A 14,401-nucleotide genomic window follows, 5' to 3' on the forward strand; every position below is an offset into this window, starting at 1 on the left:
GGATTGAAAATTCTGCTCGCTAGTGTGTGTTATGAACGGTTTATCTTTGTAGTTAGCCAGCTAGTGGGTCCATGTCAGTCTCTTGAAAAACAGCCGCAAGTCATCGGTCATCAGTAAGTGCTGGGTGCAGCGTTGCCAGGCATGTTTATTTCCCGATTGTTCAGTTAAATATGTTCCCTCATAAATTCCCCCATGCTAGTACACATTTTATACCCCCTTTGACTTGGAAATTCCCCCAACTTGGAAACAGTGGCTGCGCACTCTGCAGTTTAACAAGGCCATGACACGTAACGCATCAGACAAGGCACCTCACAGACTTGTTAATGTTACCAACAATTCTGTGACACTGTCTTGAGATGCGAGTCACTAAGTTGAATGATGGCTAGGCCTACAGTTGAGAAGGACATGCCATTGCTAGGGCCACCAGTTTGTCTCCACTTGTTTTCTCACCTGCTATTTCAGTCCTCTGCCAGCTAGAGGTTGCGATAACCTCTTAGTTCAGCCCCTTTCTCAAACAATTATCCCATTTTCACTGCCTCAATAATCAAAATTGATAAAGTAATTGCCTCTAATTATGCACAGACAATCATTGACAGCCATGTTTGTATGCAACACTCACATATTAAATTCAGTTTGATTACTTACTGCCAGAGGAGTTGCTAGGATATGAAGACGTTGGGGGTTTAGCCCACTGTAGGGCGGTTCTGGGGCCTCCTCTCCCAGGGGAAAACTTTTTAAATTTCTACTAGTAAATGCATCAGTCTGGTGCATTTTGACATGACCAATGAAGGCTTACATCAAATAAAATTTCTGTATAGAAAATGGCCAGAATAATAATTTATAATTATAAAGAACAAAATAATAATAATCAGACGAGAGCTGGAAAGGGACTCTTAAATGGCGGTACAGTTTGACTATCTGCCACAGGACACATTGCCAACCCTTTAATCGGCAAGCGATGCCTACTGTGGGACGCATTAGCCACATCTGCGGTGTGTTACCAAATGGTCTGCAGTACACCGATCAACATCTGAAAAAATGGACTGTGCTGTTTAACAAGCCATGCTGCATAGCAACAGGCCCTCAAGTCTCTTACTGTCAATCACATACGATGCCAATAGAGAGCTTTCAAAGATTTCACCTTGGGGCCTTACAGCCTGATACCAAGACAAATTAAATTAGACTGTTTATCGCTCATCTGCACGGCCTCCTACACACTTTAAAAGTGAAAGAAAACTTAAAGCGTGATTTTAATTAAAAAACCGACATGTCTTGGTTGTATGAGTATACACACGCTTTGTTACAACAGCTCTTAAATTGCTCTGGTGCAACAAAGAATATTAAACTTATCTAACAGCTGGCTAACGTTAAGTTAAGCAGGATTAACGTTAAACTTTATTCGGTAAGTTCATAATAAAAACCTGCAGCCAAACCAGCCCTTTTCTGATAAGATTTGACACCCCTGCTTTACATGGATGCACTTTTCTTTTTACTGCAGTGATACTCAATCCTGGTCCTAGAGGGCAACAGAGTCAGCTGGTTTTGTTTTTCCATAAGATCAACGATCAATTCAGACCCACAGTTAACTGTGTAATCAACTTAAAAAACTTTTTTTTTTTTTAACTGCTGTATTACCGTGCTGCAACAATGAAAGCCAGCAGACCCTGTGGCTCTCCATGACCAGGAGTGAGGGCCACTGGCTCAAAGACATGCTTTTTGTAGCATGCAAACTTCCATCCATGTTCACTGTCCTTCCTGACTATCCCCATAGTAGATCAACAAGTTATTTGTATAAATATTTCAATTAGAAACTCAATGGTACAATTCATTCACTTTACTGTGCTGTTGGAGTGCCTGTGGTGACACCTGGACAATAACCATTGAAATACAATTTTAAATCCCTGCAGGTCACATGGTGGAGACAAACTTGCGGCCCTAGCCATTGCCTGAATTCATTTTATTTTCTTGATGTTTTGATGTTCAAGTTCAAGTTAATAACAAATAACTAATAGTTGTGAAAATGTCAATGGGAAGCATATTTTGCTACTGTTATTTTGATATTCAAGTTCATAGCATAATTTCTTTATGTGATGTGATAATTATTATGCAGAGCAGACTGATCTATTAAATTCAATCCAAATGTATGTACCTATGTATTCCTCACACTATTCTGGAACGATGATTTACAAAAACTACCTTTCCCAGAATGAGTTTGTGCCCGGAAATGAGGAAGAAACGTGTTAGATTAGCCAGCATGGAGGCACACTTGATGTAAATACTTTTTTTTATGATTGGTTGAAATATGGAGCTTCTTCTAGCCGGCTGTTGAGGACGGGAGGACAGAAGAGGAGGACGGTCTCTGGGACTGTTGAAACTCTGCCTGCTGGATTCGAAATCCTGACAGGAACCCCGCTTGATATCCACGGGCGCAGAGAAAGTGGGAGCGCTAAAATTAGCATTGGCCACTGCAAATATACGCCGCAGTTAGACTGCCTGTTAAAGGGCCGCTATACAAAACAGACCCGGCTTTGATTTTTATTTTAAGACTGCGAGTCTATAGGGACAGCAGGGTGGAAGGAGCCTGGAGACTTCCCCCGTATTCGCCCTGCGCGGAATAAACCTGCATGAAATGTATGCTGAACTTGATTGCCTGGAACCGATAAAGCCATCTTGTGCTTAAGAGGTGTGCTTGTCTGTGCTCTCCTCTCCTGAATCAGGAGCAGAGGGAGGGATGGGCATTTCAGACAGGGAACAAAGAGGGAACGCTTAAAAAAAGAGAAGAAAATGTCTTCAACCAAAAAATAACAGCATTAGAAATCCCTGTTAAATACATCATTTTATTCAATAGCAAGGTGGGCATGATGTACAACACACAGTAGCTACACGGCATATTGTAACCTTGTGTGAAACGTTCTTAATGCCTAGTGTGACAGAATCTTTTCGTTGAATGGAAGTCCTTTCTGAAAAGTTTTGTAGATCCCATGCAGCTTCCTTTCATAAAGGCTGTATTGAGCTGATGAAGGAAGAAAAAGATTAAATAAATAGCTGCTCCCCACTGACTCGGTGGAGCTATGACATCGCTTTGCTATTCACTCCTTTTCAAAAGAACTGCCCAAATATTTCCCCGGCAGCGATATTCTTTAACCATTGTAAATTCAGCACCTCCGAGCGAATTCAGAAAATGATCACCTTATGCTCTCGCTTTCTCTCTCTCTCTTTTTCTTTCTCTCTCTCTCACACAGACACTCTTTATCTGACTAAAAGTAGGCTGACATTTTCTTGGATCCTGTGCTTGAGCTGATGGGCACTGTGCGGTGACGAACGCGTCGTCTCCTTTGTTGCCATAAATGAAGCCGAACAGAAAGACCGCGTTTAATTCTGGAATCCGAGCTGGATCCGTGAACTCGTTTCCAGCGAGCGCTCTTCACATGCCGTGCGTAGGCACGCCTGACGTTCCGGGCCCTGACGGAAGCCTCTCCGCTTCTAAAGATAAAACCCGTCATTTATGGACTCTCTCTCTCTCTCTACCCGCTGTTATGGAGTTTGCCGGCAAGACCTTTTTTTCATCGATATCTCAATATTTCATAGGCATTTCTTTCGCTTTTCTCTGTCCGTTTAATGTGTCTGCGTCCAGTGTTTTCAGCATGTCGGACCTTAAAAACGGGGGGTTAGGCTTTGGGGCTGGATCACGTTTCCCGCATCTTTGAGATGAACTGACTTAACATGAAACTTCAGTGCCTGTCAGTTGGAAAACTGGTCTGTGGTATTTCCATATATTCGCATCAAAGTACCAAAATAAACGCAGGGATTGGATTAAAAAAAATTTCACACACTGTGTAATTTCTGTGTGTTTGACGTCACTTGTTTTTATTCACTATATCATTGATGTTGCAATTATGACGTACATATGCCAAAAACAAAAAAAAACTGATTTAAATGTATATTAAAGAATATAGAGCACTCTATGTACTCTCAATATAGTCAATATAATGCTTCAGGTTGTTTGATGAGGTTTATGGAGTCATGTATAAAAATGCTGACCAGGCCTGGTTGCCTGGTAACTTTGGCCGGTGTGGAAGAGGATACCTCAGTGAATCTTACAGGGACAGGGCTGCTGGGAGCATCAGGGAACAGTCGGCTCGGCATACTGATGTTCCACAAGCAGCGGCGCCTGAGGGGAGCGCAAGGGGAGGACGACGTCATCAGCAAGCAGAAGCCGTGAACATATGCGCCCATGCGCTACGGGCGTGGAAACGCAAGGAGAAGCAGCCGAGCGACGGCTGAGCGGTTCACCCGGCGCGTAAAACGATGTAATTATCAGCGTGTTAGCTAGGCTAGTTGAAACGACATCGATGGCGCGGATGATTGTTTACATTACATCAGCCCCGTTAATGCCGTCCCTAGTTGTCGCAAATATCTAGATGTGTAAAAAAAAAAATGTCCTCCTCTGTTTTGGAATGTACCGAGGTTTGAGCCCCTTGTGCATCATGGGGAAAAGAACACATAATCTGAGAATACCGACAGCAACTCAAGGTTTTTTTTTTTAACAGGTTTTATTTCACGAGTGAAAACGTCCCAGGGAGGCCCTCATAGTGTCGGTACAGAAGTACGAGATCCTATCGGCGCTGAATAATAAACGAAGCTGTGAGTCAGAGCTGTCATAATCAAGACGTGCCGCTATGCTTCAATTAGGACCTGTGAACCGCGGTTTGTAACCAAAACTGTGTTTTAGTGAGACGAGAGAACATGCTTCCGTTCACAAGATTAACCTCGTGCACTTTAAATACACGGGAGCACTCTGAGGATTAAAAAGACACGAGGTGAAGAAGCCCATTTTATAACGTGAGACGCATTTAAATAGATGCTTCGGTTTTCTCCCCCGGGGTCTACAGTTCAAGGCCTCTTATATTTAAAGGTTCAACCTTTTTTGTTATTTTCCCTGACTTCAAATCAAATCATAGAGATAAGGCAGAGTTCCCACAGCTTTTCTTGTAAAGGTGCTGAGGGTAGTACAGTGTGAATATTAAACACAGGAAAGGTGTTTGGTTGGACACATAAAGGGCAGTTTACCTGGTAAGTGCCATTTACGCATTTACCCTGAAGATGTTGTTCAAATACTTACACTGTGGAACCTTGCTTATTCCTTGGACAATTTAAAATGATTTTCAAGTTGTAGCCACAGGGAAAGCCAAACTACAGTCATACGGGTGGATGTTTTCTCTCACAACAGCTCATCTCTATGCTTTATTGTTGTACTTATTTTAGTTATACATAAACTTGAATATGCTATCAATATTATGTCATACGTACATTATAGTGATCTACAGGGAAACAAGGGAGAGTGAGGCTATGAGGTTGAGTGAGTGTGGTGATTTTATATGAATATATTACATACCACGGGCTCTATAATGTTTGGGACGTATTTAAAGGCGTATTGTTTCTTGATTTGGCCCTGTACTCAACAATTTTAGATTTGTTATCAAACTATTTTGCGTGTGGTGAAAGTGCACATTCTCAGCTTTTATTTAAGGGTTTTTTGTATACAGTGTGGTTTCACCATGTAGAAATCACAGCAGTTTTTATACATAGTCACCACCCCCGATTTCAGGGCACCATAATGTTTGGGACATAGTAATGTTATGTAAATGAAAGTAGTCTTGTTTAGTACTTTATCGCATACCTTTGCATGCAGAGACTGCTTGAAGTCTGTCACTGCTAGACTCATACCACCAGGTGCTGAGTATCTTCTCTGGTGATTCTCTGCCAGGCCTGTGCTGCAGCCATCTTCAGCCAGTTTTCTCTTCAGCACATGAAACGTATGTTCGTTTGGATTCAGATTGCTTGGCTTTGAAAAACTTTGTTGCTTTAGCAGTATGTTTGGGATAATTGTCTTGCTGTAGGATGAAGCGCTGTCCAATGCGTTTGGAGGTATTTGCTTGAACTTAAGCAGAATAGATGCTTCTTTCCACTTCAGAATTCATTCTGCTATTGCTATCGGCAGTTACATCATCAATGAAGACAAGTGAGCCAGTACCTGTGGCAGCCATTCATGTTTCACAGATGAGGGGGGCTTTGGATCTTGGGAAGTTCCTTTTGGCCTCCACACTTTTCTCTTTCCATATCACTCTGATACAAGTTACTTCTTCACAGATGAAGTCTCATCTGTCCACAAGACCTTTTTCCAGAATTCTGCAGGCTCTTTTAAATACTTCTCAGCAGGGCTTGAAAACAAAAAAGAAAACCAGAAAATAAAGGCATCTTTGCAGGAACAAAAATGAAAACCGAAACAAACTCAACATTACTGTTTATGAGCAAAAACTTTAAGTGAAAATTTAGGCAACCGTTAATAACATTTTTTTTTTCTTTGCGTGCAGTTTCATAAATGGTTGCAATATTGTGGTGGTGGTGGCAAGCATTTTTAATTTTCCAAATTGAATTTCTAAACAGCTTGATTTGGCAAGATCAACTCTCTGGCCTGGACACGATGGATCTGTAAAGTGTAAGTTGAAGAAATGGAGAGAGGTTTGATTGCAGAATTGCTTTATTTTTTGTTTTTTTGAGTTGCTGCTGCTAACGCTACTGCCAGCAACCACAGTTCTGTTAGTAGCTTGCGAACTAGCCTACACACACCACAATGGGAAAGCGTTCTAGTTTGTTTTAGTTTGTTGATGACTTGATCTCGTCAGGAAGCTGGAAATCGAGGATAGCCTATTGTGACCACTTTAGCAAGGTAGAAGTCGAGGAAGAAGACCTTAGACTAATATATTATTGGTGGTGCTTTGTCTATGCCTTTGGTTTTCTTGCTGAAAACGAGTCGGCCAGTCAGTGCATGCTATTGCAGGGAGTTCAGTACCCAGCCGCCATGTGGTTGCTTGACTGTATCATGATACAGTGTGTGGTATCATTTCATTTTCAATGTTAGGCTACTGTATAAGTTATCTCAATGGATTTCATATTGCAAATCCGTTGAACAATGCTCATCCATATCATTCTACATGGATAATGTTGACTTTACCATCTGTTTATGTTCAAGTCAATTGTTGGATGTGACTTAGGCAGTTTATAAAGCCTGTCTTTCAATGACCTCTGTAGCTGCTGCTATCATACACCTTGAGTTGATCAGATAATTTGTTTTAGGGCTGCTTTAAACGATTTGAGAGTTGCGTCTCTTCCAACGGGATTTCCTCCCGTTATTTCCCTGTATCAAAGCAATTCTAACATGGTTATTTTGTCACGGTGCTGTATTTCCTGTGCTAAGTTATTCAGCGCTAACGTTATATTGTCTGTGTTTATCATCATCAATAGAATGCGTTGCTTTTTCTAAACTGGGGTGGGTGGCTTCATGAAGTCAGTCATGATTAATACAACAGGCAAATGCTATATGCATGTAAGAGGATGACTGCTGGCTGTACAACTAAAAATTAACTCTTCATTTTACCCGTGTTTATTATTATTTCCGGAGACGAGGTCACAGAGATAATAGGTTTTGAGACAGGCTACTTGGCTGATTTCAGTATTCTGGAGGTGGGAGAAAAGGAACAAAAGTAACCGTTTTTTGTTTCATTCGGACCGATTTAGGAATGTTATGTTGCAGGCAGAACGAAATAACAGAAACGTTAAAATTCAGATTCTTCTTGGAATGAACAGATAGTAAAAAAAAAAAGGTTTTCAAGCCCTGCTTCTGTAACCTGGCTATCCTGTTTATGTGGAAAACTAGTCATCTGCGTCTTGTAGGGTAGCCACTGTAGTCATGTTTGTGAAGTCTTCTGCGGACAGTTGTGACTGACACATCCACGACTGCCTCCTGAAATGTGTTTCTTATCTGTCTGACAGGTGTCTGGGGATTTTTCTTCATTATGATGAGAATTCTTAGGTCATGAACTGTAAAGGTCTTCCTGAGCTTACCAGGCCCTTCCTGATTACTGATCTCACCAGTGCTCTCTTTCTTCTTATTGATGATCTGAACAGTTGATTTTGGTAAGCCTAAGGTTTGGCCTGTGTCTCTGACATCATGGCTTCCTTGACTTTCATTGGCACAATACTGGTCCTCGTGTTGACAAACGCCAATAACAGATTCCAAAGGCAATCACAAGTTTAGAATCAAGACTAGATGCTGAAAGCTCTCGTATACCTGCGCTAAGGGGGCAGCTGAACACACAGGGCTAATCAGAAACAGTAGCGAAACCATTTGTCCCTAACATTATGGTGCCCCGAAATGGGTTGGTTGTGTATAAAAAGTGCTATTATTTCTACATGGTGAAACCAAAATATATTAAAATACCCTTTAATAAAAGCTGAGAATCTGCACTTTAACTGCACACGAATTGTTTGATCGCAAATCCATAATTGTGTAGTTCAGAGCCAAATCAAATAAAAAAGTCTTTGTTCAAAACGTTATGCAACTCGCAGCATAGTGATAGTCTGTGGGGACGTTTCGTAAAGTCATCCTTGCTGTACGGTATTTATTTTGAATATAAAGTTTTAAATATGATGTGGTTCTTACTCAGAGTGTAAATTGATTTTGACTAAGAAATTCATAGAAATACATTGGACTGCTATTAACCCTGGCCTACTTGAGAATAAGCAATTTATTCACAATTATGATTTATATAATTTATAATTCTGTCAACACAAGTTTTTAAAAATGTATTTTACATTACATTACATTTATTTGGCAGACACTTTTTTTCCAAAGCATAAATAATTTTAAATAGAAACAGATAAATATATTTTCTTAAATATAATTTATCTGGTTGGTTGTAAAGTGACATTGCTTTTTTTGCAACATTCATATTTATATTGCACAGGTCCCCTTATACCTGTGAGTAAAATGGCTGCAGTATCAGTACTAAAGACTCCTGTGTGTTTTTCTAAAACGCTTTCAGAATGTTCCGTGATGGTCTTAATCCTGGCAGATAAAACTTTGGTCGCTGGCTTCCGAAAGAACAAAGTGCTGTTTAGCATCAAAGCCTTCCCCGGCTGAGGCTGTAACACCGTGTAAAAGACCTGCTGCTAGTTAAATTAGAAATGTGGTTCCTGGGTCTGTGTGTAAACTCCTCATTATCCCACTGAGGGTTTGGCTCATTAATGGCCTGGCGGTCACGTGACCTCCTGTGCGCTGGATTAGCTCCTCGCTCGCTCACGCCTGACACTCCGTGAGCCCCACCTGCAGCCCGGGCTGTCACAAGCAATTAAGCGCCGGATAGGTGACGTCTGGAACATTATGAGGGAAGAGGGGGCTCTTAATGGCAACATCAAGCCCGTGAAATGTTCCCAGAGCAGAGGCGTGTGCGTTTATGTGTTTGTGTGTGTGTTTGTATGTGTGTGTGTGTTTATGTGTTTGTGTGTGTGTTTGTATGTGTGTGTGTTTATGTGTTTGTGTGTGTGTTTGTATGTGTGTGTGCTTGAGTGTGTGAGTGTGTTTGCGTGTCTGTCTGTGCGTGTGCATGTGTGCATGTGTGTTTGTGTGTATTTTTGTGTGTGTGTGCACGCATGTTTGTGTTTTCAAGTGTGTGTTTGCGTGTGTCTGTGTGTTTGTGTGTAGATATTTTGTCAATAATAATACTACTACTACTACTACTAATAATAATAATAATAATAATAATAATAATAATAATAAATATAAGCAACAGCGATTACAGGAGCCCAGTAATATCTGCGGGCAGTGGAGCACATAAAAAAAGAGGAAGAGGTCTCTACATGCCGCCCCATTTCATACATAATTTACACCAGGGGTGCTCACACTTTTTCAGCATGCGAGCTACTTATAAAATGACCAAGTCAAAATGATCTACCCACTACAAAAATGCAAAACATATATTTATTTACAAATATATTGAGGTACATATTAACTATGTACATTTTTTTGTCATTATTTGAGTTTAATCTGATGACTTGCACTGAATTGAATCAGCCAGGGATACATAGTCCGGACAGTAGCTGCTGACAGCCAGCCTCAAGCACACTTCCAAATGTTCATCAGTCATGGTGGAACGGTACTTGGACTGACTAGCTTGTTAGTTTTGCTGCACTTGGCGCCGTTGTTTGCGCATGCGCAGTGACCTAAGTGTCAGAAAAATTCAGATGTCATCTAACTGGCTGCCCTATATCAATCAAGTGACGGGATGGATGATAGGCTGACGTCTATTTTTTTTAAAGGAGTACCATGGTGATTTTCACAATTTCTCGGTTTTATGTGCTATTTGCACAAGAGGCATTGAAGAAACACAATGAGCAAAGTATTAAATATGTCCGTTCTGTATTTTTGGAGAAATATGCGTTTTAAATTCATCGTCCTATTTTCAACCGGTTGAGAAAGTTGTCATGTTGTCAACGTTAGCTAGCTAGGAGGTTTGCTTTCATAAGGCAATGTTATCGATAACGTTAGCTTGCTAGTTTGCTTTTATGAGGACGTTATAGTTGTGCTTTTATCTTAACTTGGCTAGCTAGATAGCAAAAATTATAATTGGATATAAGTCAACGTCCTTACCTTAGCTATCTATCGATTCTTGATATACTACTAAGCTAGCTAGCTTGTGAAAATTCAGTCTCCCAAAGAGAGCGTAGCATGGGGGTAGCTATGGTAACGGGGCACGCTCTGTCAATCATAGCTAACTGACAGTTCTCATTACCACGTCCAGACGGTTCGGGTGAATTATTATAGTGGGAAATTTAGGCTTAGAAAAATACGTTTTAAAGTACATTGAAATGACTGAAGAATAAAAAAATTATGCACATTTGTTTTGTTGTTGCCTAAAGACAACTGGGAAGTGTCACGTTCAACCACCATGGTACTCATGCGATCTACCAATACTACCTTTGCGATCGACTGGTAGATCGCGATCGACGTATTGAGCACCCCTGATTTACACGCTTCCAGCACTAATCTAGTGTGGACATATGCTGCTTCTAGCAGTAGCACTGGCGCTAGTTTTTACTGCAGACGGGGCTTCACTGAAGCAGTGCAGGTTTAGTACTTTGCTCAAGGGTAAAATGGCAGTTCCTCTCCAGGGATTTGGCCCTGCCCTCTCTGATTAACAACAGCAGTTTCTCCGAGTCCAATTCGCCGCTCTTTGTGAAATTAGCTAAGGGAGGGCCACAATGGGCAGTTTGAAAAAATGAACCATTAATTTGGCTGCTGGGGGAGCAGCCCTCACTGAGAATTCCGCTATGTTTCTTTTTTTAGAGGGAAAAGTACTTTTTAATATGCTTTGATAAATCAAAAAGATCGCTTTTGAAACCAAGAAGAAACAACTCAAAAATGAGTGCATGCAGTGTAGCTCAAAAGCTTTGGGAGAAGATAAATCTTAGGAAAACGTATCAAGAACCAGAAGCACAGATTCAAGCAGAGTAATAATGCTAGAAGTTCTGAAAGTTAAAGAAAAATAATGAAGAGTATCTTTCTTATTGAGTAACCATCTTTCTTGTGATATTAAACAGTGGTCGTAAGTGAGCTGCCTTGTTGGCCATTTCCTCGAGGTCCATGCCCCACCGAAGTCACCCTTTGCTGAAAGTCAGTTTCAAAGTCGTCCTTCTCCTCGGAGGGAAATCCACATTCAGGCCTCCAGTGAGAGGACAGAGAGGGAAATCAGGGTGGACGGCGGGACTGTGTAACATCATTCAGCTGCTCCCCGTCCCAGAAGAGCCGGTGGGGCGTGGGGGCGCGCGCGACTCATTTTAATTGGCGTGTAAAGTGAGAAGAACGTGCCGAAATGGGCCCTGGCAGAACGAGCGCCAGCCACGACCCCGTCCGCCCAGGGATCTCACCCGCCTCCACGCGCGCTCGGCTTAATTATCTTGTCGATGTCGATGATCTTTCTTAAAAAACACGTCTCTTCCTTTCAGAACGAGCGCGTCCGCAGGCCAGCGGAGCAGGAAAGTCATACTTTGCCACGGGCAAGTTCTGCACTCTTACAAAATAACCATCCCTCTGCCGCTGTAACCCCCCCCCCCCCCCCGCCCCCCTTCGGCAAGTAGGGCCTGTCAGAAGGATTAAGAAGAAGTCGGCAGTGGAGTTTGACACGGGGAGTTCAAAGTGGAGCCCCAAAAAATCCCTTGCTAATCGAGGGAAGCAGGGGGAGCACAGAGTGCTCGGGAGGAGGGCAGGACAGAACGACATTGACAACCGGCAGGCTGAGTGCATCTCAATATTTGATGGAGAGAGCTGGTGGTGGAGGGGGGGTGGTTGGCCGGGGAGGAGGGGCGGAGGTTTTGCGTTCTTATTCTCCACGTGCTGCCAAGAGGCGGTGTAGGGGGGCGATAAGCGTCGGGAGGACCCGGAGACGAGTGGGAGAGGCGGTCCGGGCGTAATCCCCGGGATGGCCTGTTGACACTGATGGATTAAAAAAAAAAAACCTCCTTCGGACTCCCGAGTGTTGACACTGTCGCATCTCTAAATGAACACATCAAGGGAAGAGGTGTCGGAGGACAGGAAGCCTCCACCAATAAAAAAAGAAATCGTTCTGGAAGGAGGAAATGTACTGATCAGAGATGTCCCTGCCACAAATCGAGAATAAATAAAAAAAATAAGATAAGGCGGTTATGTGCAAATAGCACCCTTTGCTGTCCTTTTAAACTTCTTTTTTCCATTTCAAAAGTAAACATAGAGGACAGTGCCTCCCTTCCTGGAGAGCTGTGAACAATAGGGTAATATTTCATTTGTTTCTTAAAAGACAACTTAATCATGCAACCTGCTAGTGCAGCAATGCTACACATAAATGCACCAGCTCAATCCTGTGCTAATTCTGCTCAATGCTACAATAGCTCAATCCTGTGCTAATTCTGCTCAATGCTACACTAGTTCAAGCTGCACTAATTATGCTCAATGCTACACTAGCCCAAGCTGTACTAATTCTGCTCAATGCTACACTAGCTCAATCCTGTGCTAATTCTGCTCAATGCTACACTAGCTCAAGCTGCACTAATTCTGCTCAATGCTACACTAGCTCATGCTGCGCTAATTCTGCTCAATGCTACACTAGCTCAAGCTGCACTAATTCTGCTCAATGCTACACTAGCTCATGCTGCGCTAATTCTGCTCAATGCTACACTAGCCCAAGCTGTACTAATTCTGCTCAATGCTACACTAGCTCAAGCTGCACTAATTCTGCTCAATGCTACACTAGCCCAAGCTGCACTAATTCTGCTCAATGCTACACTAGCCCAAGCTGTACTAATTCTGCTCAATGCTACACTAGCTCAAGCTGCACTAATTCTGCTCAATGCTACACTAGCTCAAGCTGCACTAATTCTGCTCAATGCTACGCTAGCTCAATCTACAGGCTCAATGCTTCACTGGCATGACACGTAGCTTGTGAATCTCATTGGACGTATAAACGATTCCTCTGTAAGTGCGATGCAACATGTCAGTAACATGATGGAACTGACACGCTAATTTGCCAGCCTACCAGCATGTACTTCTGCCATTCTCCATTTTAACTGCCAAACATAACAAACTCTTGTCACATTCCTTAGTATTATATAAACATCAAATAGATTATGATGTGTAAGTGCAAGCAGCGTAGCATAGTCACGGTGTCAGAGTCGCAATGCTATGAAAAAAAAGAAAATGCCAGTGAGGGACTGTTATCAGCACGACTGTCACGCTGTACTGTTTAGCTGACTGGATTGAATTTGTCAGAGGTTATAAAACTGTGATTCATCGCTGGCTAATCGATTTGGGTTTGTGTAAGCATGTGGCTGTATCATACATATTTGCTGACAATGTTAAAAGAAAAAAGAATAAAGAAGACTACACTTTGCAGACTCTGTACAATTCATTCTAGGATTCAGGCTGATCGACAGAGGAGAAGTTAGCATCTGCGTGCGTTCTTAAATTAGACAAGCTGAACCTGACAGCACCAAAAACCACACTTAGTGCTCAACAACACACTCCTAAAAAAACTCTTGCAGGGTGCGTCTTGTTGGTTCGCTTCATCTGTCTGGCTGGTTTAAAAATATGCGCTGGCGTTACTTCACGACACGGAGAGGAGCAACAGACGCCACTGACACTCATTCTGGGTTAGCACAGCGGAGCACCTGCTTTTTAACAGGGTGAACAATCAGCTCCACCCTGTACTGGGGCAGGTAAAGGGTAATATGTTCTGCCCTGTAACCGTTAGGTAAAGGGCATTCTGTTCTGCCCTGTAACAGTTAGGTAAAGAGTATTCTGTTCTGCCCTGTAACATTTGGGTAAAGGGTAGTCTGTTTTACCCTGTAAGAGTTGGGTAGAGTATTGTATTCTGCCCTGTAACAGTTGGGTAAAGGGTAGTCTGTTTTACCCTGTAAGAGTTGGGTAGAGTATTGTATTCTGCCCTGTAACAGTTGGGTAAAGGGTAGTTTGTTCTACCCTGTAACAGTTTGGTAAAGAGCATTGTGTTTCTGCTCTGGAAACCCTCTGAAC

This window comes from Anguilla rostrata, chromosome 18 (genome assembly GCF_018555375.3).
Source record: "Anguilla rostrata isolate EN2019 chromosome 18, ASM1855537v3, whole genome shotgun sequence".
Classification (NCBI taxonomy): Eukaryota; Metazoa; Chordata; class Actinopteri; order Anguilliformes; family Anguillidae; genus Anguilla; species Anguilla rostrata.